The sequence below is a fragment of the Chrysemys picta genome, chromosome 6 (genome assembly GCF_011386835.1).
Source record: "Chrysemys picta bellii isolate R12L10 chromosome 6, ASM1138683v2, whole genome shotgun sequence".
Taxonomy (NCBI): domain Eukaryota; kingdom Metazoa; phylum Chordata; order Testudines; family Emydidae; genus Chrysemys; species Chrysemys picta.
The window spans coordinates 118,696,105-118,712,261 of NC_088796.1; the positions used below are offsets into that span (position 1 = coordinate 118,696,105).

A 16,157-nucleotide genomic window follows, 5' to 3' on the forward strand; every position below is an offset into this window, starting at 1 on the left:
TGGGGGTAGGGTAGGCTTGAACTAGATGCTATCCCAAGCGTCTGCTGGTGCACACGGCTATTTCAGTGAGCGCAAGACCGGTTAGCAAAACTCTGTCTGCCAGGGCTGGGAGGCTCACTTTCAGCGGCAGGGTAGACATAACTGTATAACAATGGCTCTTCTCTTTGGCAGGAGTGGAGGGAATTATTCACAGATTGAATAATGGGAACATTTTGCAGGGAACTTTTTGCAAAAAAAAAAAAAGTGTCCCTTATTTTTAATCAAGCCTATTCAGTCCCTTCAGGGGCATTCATCACCTCACAGGATCAGATCCTGGAAGTAAGGAGGTAAAGTATTTCCTTCATTTCAGAAGTGGAAGGAATACCCACGCATTCGCTACTGTATTGCAGCACATAGATAAAAGTAGCGATATTACCCTTTTAAGCCAGTTTGTTTGGAAACACCTACCTCTGACAGTTTAATACTGTTAGGAGCTTTTAAAGGATTCAGCCAGCCCATCACAACCCGGAGATGACTAGATTTAGCACTGGCGTGAATACTGCAACGATGCCTGCAAAATACACGTTACCACAATTAAGGGTTGGTTTCCTGGTCTTGGGAAACTGCATCTTATGAGAAGATGATACAGATTGTCAGCCTCATGACCACAGGGTAAAGTGTCACAATATGGGGGAAAAGCTTCCTGGAAATTACAACCACCTCCTATGTTGTGTGCTCATTGTAATGCAAATCCTTCCAGCTGCTCAAAGATCCAGTAAACCGGCTTTGCACATGGGAAGAGGATGTGACTGTGAAAGAGACAGACAGACTTTGTCCCCACCCCACTTCCCTCCAGGCTCATTAACAGCTTTGGAGCTTCTCCCTGGCCATTACTGCAACCCAGGGGTGCTGGAACTAGGGATGTGGCAGAACCCCCAGCTCGCAGTGGTTTCCATCAAACGCAGGGTTTATAGTTTTGTTCAATGGCTTTCTACACCCCCACTATAAAAATTGTTCCAATGCTGCAGTCCATGGGCAACAGCACCCTCTATGGCCACTGTAAGCTGCCTTAGAGATTGGCTACTTTCCACTAGCGTCCTTATGTCTGTGGAGAAGCAACAATGGGAGCCTTGCCCGTGATCCACAAGGAGTATGGGTAGGCATAACAGCAGCCACTAGGGCCATTGACTATTGGTAGTTTGGAGCTTTGACTTGTGGCATGTGACTGGGGCCAGAAGGAAATGAAGACCAGTTTTTTACCAGCACTTCCTATGTTCAACAGCTTTATTAGGTGGTGTTGGAAGAAAACTGAATCACTGGGAAAGTGGAGCAAATGAATCTGCCTGAATATCTCTGTCTGGCAGTGATCCTAGCAGAGAACTGCAGGAGGTGGCTACTTCCAAATTTTCCTGGAAGTAAGTAGTACTGAAAAACCACCAAGGACAGAATCATCCACATTCAATGACATCCTGAGCCAAGCCAGAATTTTAGTCAAGAATACCACGTTTTCTTAAAAACCCAGCTGCCAGATGAGAGCATTGACCATCCTATTATAGAGTTGCTCCATGAGAACAGTTGAGGCGGTTGTATTTAGACTTCAGACTGCAAGAGTGTTTTCCATAGTGATGCAATGAAAAATGCGGTCAGGTCTGATGTGATACAGAAGTTTCAAAATTCTGCACATTCAAATGTCCTTCTAGGAGATATATCTTTAAGCAACTTCCTTATGAGACTGTCTCAAATCTAGAATATCCTGTCCCAGGTGAAAATCTGAACGCAGATCAAAATTTTGCAAATACTCTCTATCTTTGTCTGCTGTGTATAGCTCTGATTCTGTTTTCTATGTGTTTCTTTCCCTGGAAGAAGACTGCCCATCTGTCTCTGAAGTGTCCCTAGTCTCTTTTTGCAAGAAGCTGGGAATGGGCAACGGGATGGATCACTTGATGATTGCCTGTTCTGCTCATTCTCTCTGAAGCACCTGGCATTTGCCATTGTCGGAAGACAGGATACTGGGCTGGATGGACCGTTAGTCTGACCCAATATAGCTGTTCTTATTTTTGTAGTAAACTACCATCCACTTAACAGCTTAAAACCAGCTCATAAGGTGGTGTGATCAGCATAGCTCCTTTGAAGTCAATAGTGCTATCATGATTTGAAGATTTGGCCCTTAGATTTGTAAGCAGTCTGCAAAGCAGGGATAGAACTCAGATCCTTTGGCTCCAAAAAACACAGGGTCCAACCACTTGAGTTAAAAGATGCTCACTTTTAGGTATGCCAGTAGTAAGGCTTATAGTAACACTGACATCCTATAACAGTAGATAATAACTGTACATGTTTATTCCCACACACACCATTACAAGTTGCATCAGGGACTTGAGGTGTTTAGGAATCTATTCTGCCCTGCACAGTGGAATTTAGCTACCTACTCTACTTTCAGTTTCCATAAATCTGGGTCGCAACTCATCCTGAGCACAGCAAAAAATTGAAGAATTTGACCCTGATTGGATTCATTCAAGTACCTGTATCTGTTTGAGGTTGTTTCCTCTGCTCAAGTTGCATCAGTGAACACAAATATGACCTCAAGCAATGGAATATTTTCTACCTGCAGTGAATTACCCGCATTACTCTGTTAAACATAAAATGGTCTAGCACATCTGCTAGCTGCCCCGAGTACAACTTTCTCCCTCTTCCCCTCCCACCCCCCTGGTCCCACAGGTATGTAATCAGAGTAGCTAGTCCATGCTGCCACTCACCACTGCCATGGTTACCTTACTATTTGTTGTGTGTTAGCTCAATGAGAGCTAGCACAAGTATGATGACAAGCTCGGAATCACACCCCAGCTCCAAGTGTAGATGTAGCCACCATGTGACTTAACTTCTCCCTTTCCCCATGTGGCTAACCCTTGCCTACCTCACAAGGATGTGGTAAGGATTAAATAGTTACAACATAAAGACTTCAGGATATAAATCTCTTCCTCTTAAAAACCCCACACTGGGAAAAAACCATAATAATGGATGGGAAAGAAGAACAAACTTACACATGGAACAACTCCAGCAAGTGCTCTTCACTTCTGTATAACTCTGTACTTCTGCCTCAGAAGAACACAGCTTAGCAGGCCCATTTTCTAGGGCTGTCAAGCAATGAAAAAAATTAATCGTGCGATTAAAAAAATTAATTGTGATTAATCATGCTGTTAATAATAGAATACCATTTATTTAAATATTTTTGGATGTTTTCTACTTTTTCAAATGTATTGTTTTCAATTACAACACAGAATACGAAGTGTACAGTGCTCACTTTATTACAAATATTTGCACTGTAAAAAACAAGAAATAGTATTTTTCAATTCACCTAATACAAGTACAGTAGTGCAAACTCTATCATGGAAGTTGAACTTACAAATATAGAATTGTGTACAAAAAATAACTGCATTCAAAAATAAAACAATGTAAAACCTACAAAAAACTCAGTCCTACTTCAGCCAGTCGCTCAGACAAACAAGTTTGGTTACAATTTGCAGGAGATAATGCTGCCCGCTTTTTGTTTACAATGTCACCTGAAAGTGAGAACGCGTTCTCATGGCACTTTTGTAGCTGGCATTGCAAGGTATTTACGTGCCAGATATGCTAAACATCCGTATGTGCCTTCATGCTTCGTCCACTATTCCAGAGGACATGCTTCCATGCTGATGATGCTCATTAAAAAATAATGTGTTAATTAAATGTGTGACTGAGCTCCTTGGGGGAGAATTGCATGTCTCCTGTTCTGTTTTACCTGCATTCTGACATATATTTCATGTTATAGCAGTCTCGGATGATGACCCAGCACATGTTCGTTTTAAGAACACTTTCACAGCAGATTTGACCAAACGCAAATAAGGTACCAATGTGAGATTTCTAAAAATAGCTACAGCACTCGACCCAAGGTTTAAGAATCTGAAGTGCTTTCCAAAATCTGAGAGGGACGAGGTGTGGAGCATGCTTTCAGAAGCCTTAAAAGAGCAACACTCCGATGCGGAAATTACAGAACCCGAACCACCAAAAAAGAAAATCAACCTTCTGCTGGTGGCATCTGACTCAGATGATGAAAATGAACATGCATCGGTCTGCTCTGCTTTGGGTTGTTATTGAGCAGAACCCATCATCATAATGGATGCATGTCCTCTGGAATAGTGGTCGAAGCATTAAGGGACATATGAATGTTTAGCAGATCCGACATGTAAATATCTTGAGATGCCAGCTACAACAGTGCCATGCAAACGCCTGTTCTCACTTTCAGGTGACATTGTAAATAAGAACCAGGCAGCAGTATCGCCTGTAAATGTAAACAAACTTGTTTGTCTTAGCGATTGGCTGAACAAGAAGTAGGACTGAGTGGACTTGTAGGCTCTAAAGTTTTACATTGTTTTGTTTTTGAGTGCAGATATGTAACAAAAAATTCTTCTTCGAGCAATTGCTCATGTGTATTCCACAATATGTGTGCATGCTCGCCACGTGCCCCGGTGCCGGAAGTTTTTCACTTAGCAGTACCCATAATGGGGGAGCCCCGCTGCGACCCCTGGAGTGGCGCCAGTATATTGCGCCATAAAGGGGGCTGCGCGCTCCCCCCACCCTCAGTTCCTTCTTGCCGCCAGTGAAGGTAGTCGGAACTTGTGCTCCAGCTTTGCTGCAGCGTCTTCCTTAATAGTACGATCTTTGACTGTTACTAGTTTCTCCAGTTAGTAGCCTGGCTCGGGGCATGCCCAGGCTTCAAGTCGTGTGACTCCTGTCGCAATTCCATGCCCAGAAGCGATCCACACTCCGAGTGTCTTCGCTGTCTGGGCGAGGCTCACATAAGTGAGTGCTGTAAAACCTGTAAGTCCTTCAAGCCCCGGACTAAACGCGAACGTGAGATCCGACTCCGGGCTCTGCTTATGGAGTCAGCTCTGGCCCCAGCGCTGACCCGACCCGGCGCCGGACACCGCGTCCTCGGTGCGGAGCGAAGTCCCATCCACCAGTCGGCACTGCTCCCCTGCCAAGAAGCAAGGCAAGACCCAGCTGTGCCAAGACAAGGACAGGGGTGAGGTCGGACCCGAGTTGGGCAGCCCACGATCACCCTCAGGACCCAGTCCTCCGACTCGCGCGGAGTGGAGTAGTCCGGCCCCGTCAGCGCTTGCCTCCCAGACAATGAGGATTCCGTCGACACTGGAGGCAGCTCAGGCAGTGCATGACATCCTCGTCATGCCGGTACTGAGCGGGCCACCTGAGTTGGGGCCCCAGTCCTGAGGGAAGCCGCTGCTGGGCGCCCACCAGCCCTCATCGGCCAGGTCGGAGGCTGAGGTCCCTGCTCGCTCCGCGGGGCCTTCCCGTAGCCCGTGTCTGGTCTCCACTCCATTGTCGGGGTCGCCTGGGAGTGAGTCGCCGGAGTCTTCCTCGGTCCACAGGGGCCACAGGCACCGGGACAGAAAGTGTTGACGCTCCTTGTCTAGCCACAGTGATAGCGCCATCGTGACGCCATCGGCACCATGCTCGGAGTGCATATTGACAGTCACCGGCACCAATGTGTCGTCGCCGACGGGAGTCCAGAGATAGCACCTCCGACGTTTACGTCTCATCGTCAAGGTCTAAATCCCGGGGCCGGACCCAACATAGACGGGAGCAATTGAGCCGCTTCTATGGCACCGTGCGATCCTCGGTCTCTTCAGCCTCGGCTCCCAGCCGTCTTTCCCCAGGCTGCCCCGTCCCTCAGGAACGTGTAACCCTGATTGGGCCTCAGCCGGCGCAATGGCAAGGTTCACCATGGCAAGGACAGTGGTGCCAGTGGGCACCGTGGCCCCAGGCGGCCGCACCGCCGAGGCCCCGCTCCGTCGCTGGGGCATCCCAAGCACCCTCGGCATCCCGGCTCAGCACCGAGAGGAGTCCTTGGTCGCCGAACCACCAGCACTGCACCACATGATGTCCCGGTTCCTAAAAGGGCTGGATCAGGCCTTCACTTACACTAGACCCCCGATCCAGCTCTGGGATCTGAACCTAGTGCTCTCCTGCCTCACAGGGCCTCCATTTGAGCCCTTGGCCACGTGTTCTTGGTCCCACTTGTCATGGAAAGTGGCGTTCCTGGTGGCTATCACCTCAGCCCGCCGGGTCTCGGAGCTTAGGGCCCTGACCTCCGAGCCCCCGTATACGGTCTTCCATAGGGATAAGGTCCAGCTCTGCCTGCCTGCCGAAGATAGTCTCGGCTTTTCACATGGATCAGGACATCTTCCGCCCAGTCCTCTGTCCTAAGCCCCATTCCTCCAATGAGGAATGATGCCTGCACATGCTAGATGTGTGTAGAGTGCTGGCTTTTTACTTAGACTGGACCAGGCCGTTCCGTAAATCCCCTCAGCTTTTCATTGCTTCGGCCGAGTGCATGAGCGGGCGATCGGTCTCTACCCAGTGGTAGTTTGAGGCACATAGAGAAGGCTCTCAGAGATCAGCACATGGCAGTGAAGTCATGGCACTGCACATCAATGAATTCAAAACCTTTGGCCCATAGAGGTTTAACCCCGTGATGCAGGAAGCCTGAATTTCCTAGCAGTATGACAAACCAAGGAAAAATGCATTCAACACATTTCCTGTGAGACCTTCAACTTCCTGGCATGATACATATTCAAATAACTGGGAGAAAAAGAAAGTTCAGCTGCCTGAGGCATTGAACTAAGAATTCAGAAACTGCCTTTTATATAAAACCACAGTACATCTTTTTGGTTATAAAATATTTTGTCTTGTGATTTATTCAGTGTATGTGCAGGACATCAGTGTACCCAGGAAATTCCATTCACACTGAGTAAGACTGCCTAACTGCCTAATTTTCTGGAGAAGCAAGCTGCTTTCGTGTGGCTCGGCAGGTGCTCCTACAAACATATGGGGCTGTTATGTTGAAAACAATTTGTTTCCTCATGGCAGCTGCAGCACTTTTGATCTGAGCCCTCACTATCAAGATTCAGCACTGTCAGGCTGCCTGGGGGATTGCCTGCTAGAGCTTGGTTTCAAATTCCAGTAAAGGCAGCCTCAAATGGATCCTATGCACGTGATAGGCATCTTGTGCTTCAAAACACGAATTCCTTGTCCTGTCAAAGAACTAGCAGGCTGTTCGATATTGATAGACAACCTCAAGACAGAAAAGCACAGATTCTTGGGCCTGGGCTACACTGGGCGGGGGTGGGGGTGGTTTCGAACTAAGGGTAGGTCTACACTTACCCGGTAGTGCGGCGGCGAGCGATCGAACTTCTGGGTTCGACTTATCGCGTCTTGTCTGGACGCAATAAGTCGAACCCGGAAGTGCTCGCCGTCGACTGCGGTACTCCAGCTAGACGAGAGGAGTACCGTGGAGTCGACGGGGGAGCCTGCCTGCCGCGTGTGGACCGAGATAAGTTCGAACTAAGGTACTTCGAACTTCAGCTATGTTATTCACGTAGCTGAAGTTGCGTACCTTAGTTCAAATTAGGGGGTTAGTGTAGACCTGGCCTATGATACTCAACCACTAAGATACTTCGACTTCAGCTACGTATCTTAGTTCGATTTACCTGGCCGTCCTCACGGCGGTGAGTTGACCGCCACGGCTGCCCCGTTGACTCCTGCTTACTCTCCTAAACGAGACGTGATAAATCGATCCCCGATACATCGAAACTACCCACCGATCCGGAGGGCGGTATAGATGTCCCCTTAGATTCTGAGGCCAGAAGGGACCATTGCGATCAGTTAGTCTGACCCGTATAGCACAGGCCACAGAACTTCACCCAAATAATTCCTAGAGCAGATCTTTTAGAAATACATCCAATCTTGATTTTAAAATTGCCAGTGATGGAAAATCCACCATGCCCCTTGGTAAATTGTATCAATGATTAAATAATTACACTCACCATTTAAAATGTATGCCTCATTTCCAGTCTGAATTTGTCTAGCTTCAGCTTTCAGCCATTGGATATGTTAGACATTTGTTAGCTAGGCTGAAAAGCCCATTATTAAATATTTGTTCCCCTGCCATGTTGGTACTTAGACTGTGATCAAGGGTCCCACTCACCATTGGTGGCATCTCCCCTTTGCCGTCCTGGGGATTAGCTCTGCCAGGCTTTGCACTCTCCTCTGTGGTGTCTTCACCTGTTCTGTCTTGCCCTGTGGCCCATCTCACTCCAGGAACTGCAGCCTCCTCTTCATGACCCAGCCCTCTGGCGGCGTCACCGTACGTGGTCCCCTCTTCCAGGGTATCAAAGTCCCTCTCCGCAAATGGGCTCAGGTAGTTTTCCTGCTCACTGCCGGTGCCACTTCACCGGTGGCTGGTAGGGGGACCTGGGCCTGCCCTCTAATCATAGGTGGTGTGTGACTCTTGTGTTTATGGAGGCTGGGCACAAGCACCGGAAGCTCCCTAGAATGAGGGGGGCCCCCCACTCCACCAAGAGGCCCTGCCCCAGCTTGGGCTCCTCCCCCGAAGCCCGACCCCCATTCCAGCTCACTCATACGGTTGCCGACTTTCTAATCACACAACCGAACATCCCTGCCCCACCCCCTCGCCCCTTCTCAGAGACTCCACTCACTCCATCTCCCCTCCCATTCACTCTTCCCCACCCTCACTCACTTTCACCAGGCTGGGGCAGGGGGTTGGAGTGCGGGAGGGGGTATGGGATGGGGGTGTGGGCTTTGGGGTAGGGCTGGGCATGAGGGGTTTGGGATGCAGAAGGGGACTCTGGGCTGGACCGGGGGTTAGGGTGTGGGGGGTGAGGGCTCCGGCTGGGGGTCGGGCTGTGGATGAGGGGTTTGGGGCAGAGGAGGTGGCTCCTGGCTGAGGCAGAGGGTGGGGTGTGGGAGGGAGTGCGGGGTCTCGGTGGCGCTTACCGTGTCTCTGAGGAAGCAGCCACCAGGTCCCTGGGCCTCTAGGCATATAGGCGGCCAAACAGCTCTACGTGGTGCGCGCTGCCTTCATACCCGCAGGCACTGCCCTCCCCCCCGACAGCTCCCATTGGTCGCGGAGCCTCCCAGTCCCTGCCTGGCCGCCCCAGTGCCTAAGGGCTGAAGGGACATGGCGGCTGCTTCCAGGAGCAGCGCGGACCCAGGGCAGGTAGGGAGCCTGCCTTAGTCCTGGGCCCCCGCTGCGCCGCCGACCGGACTTTTAACGGCCCAGTCGGCGATGCCAACCGGAGCAGCCAGGGTCCACTTTTGACCAGGCGTTCTGATAGAAAACCGGACACCTGGCAACCGTACATGCTCCTCTCTACCAGTCCCCTCCCCGAGTCCCCTCGCCCGCTCCTCTCTGCCACCTGCCCCAACTCCCGCCGCCCGCCGCTTGCTTCTCTCAGCCCACCCACTCCCCGCCTGCCGCCCACTCCCTCAAGCCCGCCCACCTGCCGCTCCTCTCATCCTGCCCCCTCCCTCAAGCCCCCCCGCCTGCCTCTCGCTTCTCTCTGCTCACCCCTCCCCCGAGTCCCCCAACTTGCCACTCACTCCTCTCTGCCCGTCCCCTCCCCGAGTCCCCTCGCCCGCTCCTCTCTGCCACCTGCCCCAACTCCCGCCACCCGCCGCTTGCTTCTCTCAGCCCGCCCACTCCCTGCCCGCCGCTTGCTCCTCTCTGCCCGCCCACTCTCTCGAGCCCCTCCACCCGCCGCTCAGTCCTCTCTGGCCACCCCTTCCCTCAAGTCCCCACGCCTGCCGCTCGCTCCTCTATGACCGCCCCCTCCCTCGAGCCCCCCCACCTGCCGCTCGCTCCTCTCTGCTCACCCCTCCCCCGAGTCCCCCCACTTGCCACTTGCTCCTCTCTGCCCGCCCCCTCCCCCAAATCCCCATGCAGCACTCTGAAGGGCGGCAGGCTGGCACACCTCCAAAGGGGCGTGCACTGCATCCGGCATTTCTTGCCCCATTTGAGGAGGCTTAGCCTCCCCAAGCCTCTCTGGGTCCCGGCTCAGGGTCCTCTCAACAGCAGCCAAGGTTTGAACTACCCTAGACTTCGCTGCTTTTCCCACCTTCCTGGCTTCCCCACTCTCTGGGTTCACCAGCCTCCCAACTCCCTCCTCTCAGGGAGTAACTGTGGACTGCCCTCTAGCCTAGTGGTTCCCAAACTTTAACAACCTTTGAACCCCTTTCACTAAAATGTGAAGTCTCACGAACCCCCTCCTAAAAACGAATATCTCCTTTACCTGAGTATAAATTTTGGTTTTATGACATGTTTATTACACACTATTATTAATTATTATCATTACAGTATTTTTATTACATTATGAAAATGGCAACACTCTTCCAAGATCTCACTTTCGTAGCTTGTATCACTTGGAATAAGCCTGTTATAAGACAAGGCTCTTATGTTTCATCAAGGAGTATCAGATGTGAAACAGCAGGAAGGTATTTAAGAAGCCAACTCAAAGAGTTCTTCCTACACAAGCATTCAGGTCTTGAGCAAACAATGCACGTTACAACAAAGCTTAAACTTGTTCTTCATAATAATTTTAAAAACAATACTAGCTGCCTATTTAATTTTAAAAACAGCAAAAAATATCCACCTCCCTTTCCATTTCTTATAAGCAGTCTTGAAGTTTAAATCTCCTCAGTAAAAAGAACAGGAGTACTTGTGGCACCATGAAAGCTTATGCTCAAATAAATTTGTTAGTCTCTAAGGTGCCACAAGTACTCCTGTTCTTTTTGCAGATACAGACTAACACGGCTGCTCCTCTGAAACCTCCTCAGTGTGATAGAGATGCTTGCTTTGATCTGCTTAGCTCTTGGAAGTCCAGCGACTCCGGGCTGCTGGCCCCGTGCTGCCCGGGGTCCCTAGGGACAGCTCAGTCCACCATTAGGGAATTTTTTCCCAAGAACCCCCTGTAACATTTCGCGAACCCCCAGGGGTTCACGAACTCCAGTTTGGGAACCACTGCTCTAGCCCCTAACGACCTCCCTCCTCACAGAGAGTGACTGCAGACTACCTCCCTGCAGCCCCCTTCCGCTCTCAGCTCCTCAGCTTTACACAGGCCCCTCCTCTTCCTGCCCACCTGGTAGGGTTGCCAACTCTGACTGAAGCTATTCCGGGAGATTTTTTTTCCACAACATGACAATGTCATTTTCTTAAAATATCCTATTAAAATCTCCCGGATTGCTTTCAATAGTGACCAGGCGATCAATGCTGATTCCAGGAGACTCCAGGCCAATCCTGGAAGGTTGGCAACCCTACTAACTGGGATTTATTTAATCAACCCCTGCTCCCTAGCTCCTCCTCTAGGTGCAGCCTGGGGAGATAATTGGGCTGCCTGGCCATCTTAACCACTTCCAATCCTGTGTAGGAGGGACACCCCATCACATATCCCTGAACCTTCTCTTTAATAAGCACAGGGTCCCTGAAGCAGAGCAGGGCTGGGGAAGGGCAAGAGGTGCTGGGGAGCTCCAGCCTGGCAACTCCCCAGGCTGAGGCCTTGTTAAAGGCCTAAGAAGGTACTGGGGCTGCAGAGGGCAGCCCAGGGATAGGCAGAGGCAGCTGGTCCAACCCCCTTGCCAATGATGAGTTGCCATTAGACTGCAGTGTGCCCCACAGAAAGGGGGCTAGATGACGACTGGCAGTAGCCACTGAGGCAAGGTGGGCATAGGGGGACGGGGTTCCCCTGGGAAGGGAGACCCAGAGTCTGAGGGCACTGCTGTGGAGCAACACCCCAAGGTAAGGGGCACCTGGGTCCGGGAGGGACATGGGGGGCCTGAAGCAGGAGAGACACTGGCCAGCAGGAGGTGCTCCGAGTGCTGCAATTGAGCTAATTCCCTGATGACCAGCAGGAGGTGCTGCAGCGGTGAGTCAGCAACCTGCTACAATGACATACAGAGAAATGCCATGAAGTTGAGTGTAGGGCCTCACTTCGCTTGGCCAATAAATCCTCCGAACTGTAATCACATAAGAGCCAGCTATCAACAAATGCTGTCTGTAACGTATGGCTGTGCACTTCTGTCAGGATTAAAACCTCATTCTCACCAGCTGTAACATTTTCTTCTGTCCACACAGGCAATGAGATATCTATTTATCTAGGCACATACACACTCCAGCTATGGTCTGGCCACTGCCATGCTATTTGTTCAGCCATGATCATAACTGCAGTGTGGATGGTGCCTAGGATAACCCTAACATTTCTGAATGATAATGAGAAATTTTCCTTTCTAGTATCAGGACGTAATACACTTTATACACCACATAAACAGGATTAGATAGTCTGCTTTTAGGGCAAAATTCTCACTCACATGCACACAGTAGATCTTCCCTCCCTGCACAATTTTATGTACACTCTACATGTGTGGAGTTTATGGGATCTCTGCGCACAGAGAGTAGGCTATCAGCAAGGCTGACGAGGGAGGGGGGGGTTAATCCGGTACAAATTACTGGGGCCCGATAGTCCGGAAGGGGGCCCGGGGGCCGGCTTCCCTGGCTTTGTCGGCCCTGTTTAGCCAGTCTGCCCTTGCTGGGGGGCCGGAAAATTTTTTTTCATTGGGGCCCGAATCCGCTCTCAGCGGCCCTGGCTTAGGGTTACCATATTTAAAAAATAAAAAAAGAGGACACTCCACGGGGCCCTGGCTCCGCCCCTTTCCCACCCCCGGCCCCGCTCCAACTCCGCCCTTTCCCTGCCCCTTCCCCAAAGTCCCTGCCCTAACTCCCCCTCCCAGCCACGCGAAAAGGGCTGCCCAAGCGCTACCGACTTCACGGTTTGCCGGGCAGCCCCCAGACCCTGCGCCCCCAGCCGGCGCTTCCCCAGCGCAGCTGGAGCCCGGGAGGGGAAGCGCCCAGCCAGGGGCGCAGGGTCTGGAGGCTGCCCGGCAAACCGTGAAGCCGGTAGCGCTCGGGCTTCGGGCAGCCCCCTTGCCTCCGGACCCTGCACTGCTGGAGCAGAGCAGCTGGAGCCCGGGAGGGGAAGTGCCCGGTCGGCGGCTAGGGTCTGCAGGCAAGGGGGCTGCCTGAAGCCGGAGCGCTCGGGCAGCTCGGCTCTTAAACAGAGCCGAAGAGTCAGGGGAGGAGCACAGCAGCCGCGGGAGGGGAAGTGCCCGGCCGGTATTTTCCCGGACATGTTCAGCTTTTTGGCAATCCTCCCGGACGGGGGTTTGATTACCAAAAAGCCGGACATGTTCGGGAAAAAACGGACGTATGGTAACCCGACCCTGGCTATCAGTTAAAAAATTATGAGTAAGGATTTTAGAAGAAAGTTTTGGCTTTAGTGTCCTTTGGCTGGTGAAAACAATATCTGCTCTGTTAAAAATACTTGTATTAGTAACAAATGAAAGGATTACTAACGTCACCCTTCACAGAAAGCTACAAGACTAGAACTGCTAATATTTTGCTCTGAGGTAATGTCATTATCCAAACCAAACCCACAACTTCAAACACTCCCAAACTTGGGAAAAGTCAGAACTGACTCCAGACCCAAGCTGCAACTCAGGCCTGTATTCTGGGGAAAAGGAGGCGCTATCTGAAAGTTTGGGGTGTGACCCAAATTTCTGGAGCTTTTCAAAATTTTCTAGAGACTTCATTAAAATATAAATAGTCGTCTCCCCTCCCCACTCTAAACAATAAACCTTACATCCTTCTCAGAGCTCCCTTTTGTAGTGTAACTTTAGTGCCCTCATGGCCAAGATGGAGTCTGCTCTGCAGGCAGCTCTGGCCAAGAGAAGGCGTGTGCAGGAACACAGCAAGAAAAATTCCTTCCACCCCAGGGGCACCTATTCCAAACCCCCCAGAGTGAACACACCCCCCCACAGGAAAAGTACAATGGATAGAAGAAAGGGAAATATTTATTTACAGAGGGATGAGAGGTGAAAAACAACAAGGGGAAATATAGGGGGAGCAGTAGAACAGGGCTGCATCCAAACCAAGGCCCCATGGGCCCAGTGGTAGCACAGTCTGGAAGGGCAGACACGGAGCAATGTGTCTGCACACAGAGTTCAGGAGGCCTGAGCAAAGTTCCAGTCCAGTGGTGAGTCTTGGGTGCTCCTGGTCGTCTTCAGCGCCAGTGAACTTTCCCCCAACAAACCCCTCCGGTGCCCTCTTCTGCCGCTCTCTGTAAAGCCACACAGAGCGACCACCTCCCCACTTAACTAGCTAGCAACCTCCCTCCTTGTTCCCAATGCAGAGTCCTAAGCCCCAGTACTCACAGCCCCATGCAGCTCTGGGCAGCCGTGATACTGGGTCCAGCTCCGGCCTGTCCTTCTCGGGCGATTCCTCCCTGGCACAGTGCTCCTCCTGGCTCCTGTCCTGGGCTGTCCCCGATCGGCCCTGTCCTTCCCAGGCTTCAGGCAAGTTTCCTCAGCTGCTCCCTTTGCGAGGGCCTCCAGGCTTCTCCCTCTCTCTCTCCCCCAGCTCCAGAGAGCACCCTGGAGTTTCCCTCCTTTTTTTTCACTCCCCCCCAGGAAAAAGATGTAAAGGGGCCATGCTCTCTAAACCCCAAAGGGGTTACAGTAGATACAATTTAGACAAATATATTTTCACACATTTTAGCAAGTCTGTTTTAGAAAATGATAAACATGCACAATAAATCCCCAACTATGGGCATTGGAGCCTCTCCTGCTTCGTGGATGGAATCAGTAGACTGGCAACAACCCAGACTCGACTCTATATGGACGTCTTTTCCATCATGTGTGGAGGGGAACCTACTGCTGCAAAAAGGCAGACGTTCCGCCGCTGCGGCATGCTCCTGCCTTCTCTACATTGCCCCTGCATTGGCACTCCATGGAGTTGGAGATCCTTGAGTCACAGGAGTTAGCCGGGCTTTGTCAGATTCTTCATCCATCCAGACCCCAATAGTATAAAACACAGGGGGATCTGAAGCTGTACGGACTTTGATTTTTTCCCTCCACCTTTGCATTTTGGAAAACTCATGTAGAAGGGCATCCACCAGGGCAGCCAGTCAGGCCAACCCAGAGGAACACAGACTGTATAGGTTGGAAGACAAGTGACAGCCACACAGATACTCATTGCCTCCCAGAGGGGGCTGCTGGCTAAGGAAGTGGAACCTCTAGATTCGTCCACGGTGGGAGACTACCAGAATAAATCTTAGCCAAAAGGCTGAAATGATCAAGCGTTGGCTGTGTAGGAATTCTTTATCTATAGTTATAAGAGGACGCCGTGCTAATAAAAGGGACATAATTAGCTCAGCAATACAGTCTAGTTCTCAAGGCCAAAATATGTTATATAATTATTAACCACATGAAACTTACATCCTTTCACTAGGCAAGTTACTTACACAAATCAAGAAAGAGTTACACTAACAATGATACTCTATACGTAAACGTTCCACTGTTAACCTGCTGGAAGAAGGGGGTGGGGAAAAGAAACTTCTTAATACGTGCAGTGTGAATATCTAACCTCAATAGCTTAGGACAGTGGAGGTAATTACATGTAATACTTATATGGCACAAAACCCCCAACCCAACAGAATGGTTGTTTTAATAGATTTTGTGCCTAAACACTAACACCACCTACCTCCTAAGTTCCCAGTATAGTGCAGGGCTCCCAGGTCTCCTTCACAACATCTCTCCCGGTTTTATATTGGTGCCTCTTTACAGTGTAAACCCCTCCAAATTAGTTACATTGACTTAGCCAAGTCAGTCATTGGCTCTATCGACTCTTTAGCTCTTCCCTCTTTTTAAGTTAAAGGAAGCTCTGCATAATGCATTTATTTATTTATACTGTGTTTCACTCGAGACATGAAATCTTTAAAGGCTTCTACTCCCTGGGCAGTTGCCAGCATTCTAGCTTCATGAGGGAAAAAGATATGCCACTGCCACCGAAAGCAATCTGTGCTGGATATATGTAAAAGAAAGAACCGTTTCCAAACAGCAGAGAGACATAAACCAGAGGGCAAGGCTGCTTGCCAGTCATTTTGTAAAAAGAAGAAAACCAGCAAAGGTTTAATATTTCTTCCAAGGTCACTTAAGTACCATTAGCAATCCTAAGTTTAACTCAGTCCAAAGGACATAAAACCCAAGTCAAGAACAATATCTGGTTTCACGATAGAGCCTGGAGAAAAACATTTCTTCTCTCAGTTCCTACAACAAGCTTATCTGGTTTCCTGCAGGACCACAAAAAGGTAGGCCTGCCCTCTGTCATTCACCCACAAGCTGGCTGGATATAAAATGGCCACAGAAAAACCTATTAATTCCAGCTGGCACATGGATTTAGCTATATTTTTTCTGGCTTGTCAGCTGGAGGGAGAAGA

At 50.3% G+C, this 16,157-nt stretch overlaps 1 long non-coding RNA gene across 1 annotated transcript; it reads right to left on the reverse strand.

Annotated features, from left to right (window-relative positions):
• Positions 1 to 447: 447 nt before the first annotated feature.
• On the reverse strand, positions 448 to 15,559 carry LOC101936629 (uncharacterized). The gene is made up of 3 exons (XR_508847.4): positions 15,422 to 15,559; positions 3,018 to 3,110; positions 448 to 550 (listed from the first exon to the last, which is right to left on the reverse strand). It is a non-coding gene; the product is annotated as an uncharacterized LOC101936629 (long non-coding RNA).
• Between the last annotated feature and the right edge of the window lie 598 nt (positions 15,560 to 16,157).